Source organism: Macrobrachium nipponense, chromosome 44 (assembly GCF_015104395.2).
Source record: "Macrobrachium nipponense isolate FS-2020 chromosome 44, ASM1510439v2, whole genome shotgun sequence".
Classification (NCBI taxonomy): Eukaryota; Metazoa; Arthropoda; class Malacostraca; order Decapoda; family Palaemonidae; genus Macrobrachium; species Macrobrachium nipponense.
In genome coordinates this window covers 28,483,422-28,487,275 of record NC_087221.1, presented here as the reverse complement: position 1 = coordinate 28,487,275, position 3,854 = coordinate 28,483,422, and the positions used below count along the sequence as shown (strand labels likewise).

The window sequence follows — 3,854 nt, the reverse complement described above, 5'->3', positions numbered from 1 at the left end:
CGTTACAATATATATTTTTTTAAATGTATTAGCAGGTATGATGAATGCATAACATATATTCTTACGTTGTATGAGGTAGAACGCCCAATTAGGACTGGAAACAATGCGTAATCTTCTAATTACTTATGCTGATACTTGTTTTTCTTTTTTCAGATGATATTGAAGAAATATTTTACAATCCACAGTTTTTAATCAGGAACATAAGATATTAGTAACTGAGAGTTTTTGTTTTTCATCAGGAATATAAGATATTAGTAGCTGAGAGTATAATGTTTTTATTCAAGAATATAAGATATTAGTAACTGAGAGTATATTGTTTATTATTTACACTATAAAAGTCTTGTGTACATGGAATACATTTTATGTGGATATATCGTAAATATTTTAATAATGTCACATATTTCATCTAATTGTCTAAGGATAATTTGAAAAGTCTGGTAAACCTAACCACACCTAACCTAACCTAACAGTGAAATATAAGAATGCATCAGGATATACAAACCGCAAGTGTATAAATACATTTTATTCCATTAATGATCACAATTACAATTGATACACTGAAATATGTAGCAGAACTACAATACATTGACAGGAACAAATCAATATTGATGGCGGAAGGGGCGTTGTAATGCTTCTCTAGAACGCCATATAAGAACGAAAAACAGTTTCATGTTTTAAAAGCAAATTGGTGAGAGTCATTACAAATTGGAGTGTTGTGACTGATGAATATCCACAAGGGGATTAAAAAAAAAGCCTGCTGACTATTCTTAGGAATGTGTCTTAAATTAATATAAATAAATACATAAATAAATAAACGATTAGATAATTTCCTGCAGTATCTAGGTCAACCACCTGAGCGATAAGATAGTTTTAGACGAATCGACTTATAGAGGATATATTTATCATTGATTGTTCTTCACAAACAAACTAACAAACAAACAAAACGAAAGTAAGAAGGAAAAAAAAGGTTATGGAATTTTGAGTAAAATAACCGTTCTCCTTAGAACTAGATGCCACAAATATACCATTCACTGATATATCTGTTTGAAGGAGGTGGATTATATGTACAAAGTTGGACAGGGAATCTTCAAGTTGTCTTAGGTCATGACTTCATTGTGACTAAACTCTCTTTCCGATCCAGGCGGACTTGTCACCGAAGTCTTGCTTGCATTGCATCTCCCGTCTCCTTTTTCCAGTCTGGATAATATTATATTTTCTTCTTATTTTGAAGAGTATAAAAAAGATATATTTATATTACAATGCGGTGGGGGGATGGGGCTTAAGGGTGTTTTTTGAGTGATACTCTCTTTTTTTTGTTTTTGAGTTTTACAAAAAGGCCTTAGTATAGTACTCATAAACAGTACAATATATATTTATATATATGCATTTATATATGTTAATATACCATTTATTTGGACATGTAGGACATCAATCATATATATAATTTATATGATTAAATCATCTTTCTTTTGTTTAAACAATAGCATTATAATACATAAAAGACATATTACAACAATTTTCGTATTTTCTTTTGCTTGTGAACATTAATCATCACTCTGTCATGTCAGATATCAAATATCAGCTTTACTCAACTTCAAAGGTAGGAAACTACCTAATTATTGTCTCTTAGACAGACGTCTTTTGTTTGTCATGTCTCACGACCTTCGAAGAATGACGTGGAAACAAATTAAATTGTCCCAGATTTGCTCCGAAGAATCCAGCTGAAAGCATCGGAAAGAAGGGAAATAAATAAAAGGAAGTGTTATGGCATAGCTTGATTTAAAACGGACTTTGACCACACACACTCACATACCATATATATATATATATATATATATATATATATATATATATATATATATATATAATATATATATATATACATATATATATATATATATATATATATACATATATATAGTATATATATATATACATATATAGATATATATATATATATATAATATATATATATATATATATATAGATATATATATATATATATATATATAGATATATAGATATATATATATAGATATATAATATATATATTCATATATATATATATATATATATATATATATATATATATATATATATATATTATATATATATAGATATAATATATATATATATATAGATATAGATATCATATTATATATATATATAGATATATATATATATATATATATAATATATATATATATATATATATATATATATATATATATATATATATATATATATATACACACACAACACACACACACATATATATTATATATATATATATATATATATATATATATATATATATATATATCACACAATAATCGTATTCATATGTGAATAAACAACATACTTTTGGAATTTTGGTGCAAATAATTTTCTCTTCTCTCTCTCTCTCTCATCTCTCTCTCTCTCTCTCTCTCTCTCCTCTCTCTCTCTCTCTGCGCCGGTAACGCTTTTTTATAAGTAATGTAGCTGCATTTTAGAATGATTCCTCAAACCGTGCACACTTTCTAAATATACTTTTAGGATTATTAGATTACATAGTAATCATTATTATCCATTTGCCTTATTTATTTTTTTAAAGGCACCATCACCTAATATCTATAATTTCTTTATTCATTGGCCCTTGGATGATTTTATCATTGTCATGCATTTTACCCTCAATGGGAGAGGGAAGGTTGTAGGGGGAGAGGGCTTTGACTATTTCTGGATTAGGAAGTATGAGAAAAACTAGTTTATCCATATTTTATACTATCTTCTTTTTCCGTGTTTGTCGTTCATCGATATGGATGATCGTGAATAAGATTTTCATTTGGTTATTTTTATCTATATGGGGTGTTTGGTGGAGGGGGGAGGGGGCTGGCGGGGGGTGGGCCTGACGATTGCTGTGATGAGGGAGTATGAAAAAAAACAAGTTTATCCTATTTTATACTATCTTCTTTTCCGTGTTTGTTGTTCATCGATGGGGATTATTGTGAATGAGATTTTCATTTGGTTATCTTTAGCTATATGATACACTTTTTCACGAGGTAAAGAAAGGTCCATTCAAGGTGTAACGATTCTGAGGATCCTGAGGTAAACTATTGATATTACAGATTTTCAAGGCTGTGAAAGCGTCCTTCCGTCTCAGTAAGACCCAAGAAAGACAAAAAATGAAATGTGCAGTGACTGAGCTTTGCCGAGAATGTGGACGAAAATTGATTAGAAAATAATTAATTCACCGAATTTTCCTGAACCTTATTGATGAAAAGTCTTATGACGGGTCAGATTGGCGTCCGGAAGCAATACATACATACATACAATTTATATATATATATTATATATATATATATATATATATATATATATATATATATATATATATATATATATATATATATACACACACACACACACAAGAGGGAAAAAGTCCTCAGAATTTTCAACGAACATCTGCAGGGCCATTTCCTGACCTCGTTATCTACGGCCGTCCATTTCTCCGGATTAGGTCCTGCATCTTCTTACCATCGCCAGCTGCTGCGACGAACTTCCTTCCAGCTCCTTTCGGTTTTCCTTTTTCATTTCCACCTTGGCCTCATTACCAGGCCTCAAATTGGAGAAATGGATGGGAGTGACGACTGACCCCTCGCGCCCTTTTGGCGGAAAAGGAATTTTGTGGGAGGGAGGGGGGAGGGCAAACTTGTAGTAATTACGGCCTTTGACTTCCTCCCATCTTAACTGCCAGAACGCGCTGCTGCTGCTGCTGGAAGTGGGACTCCTCTCCATCCCCCTCACCTCAGGGACCTCTTCTTCTTCCCATTCCCCGCGAAACTTCAAATTTCCTCCCCGTCCGAAATTGAATT

The 3,854-nt window shown here is 30.9% G+C and overlaps 1 protein-coding gene across 2 annotated transcripts in view; it reads right to left on the bottom strand.

Annotated features, from left to right (window-relative positions):
• Positions 1–3,335: 3,335 nt before the first annotated feature.
• Positions 3,336–3,854, bottom strand: part of LOC135204132 (uncharacterized) — a 151,116-nt gene continuing 150,597 nt past the window's right edge. For both annotated transcript variants that reach the window (XM_064234135.1, XM_064234137.1), the window contains one exon: positions 3,336–3,854. This exon is cut by the window's right edge and continues 1,250 nt beyond it. The gene's annotated coding sequence lies outside the window, so the exon portion shown is untranslated.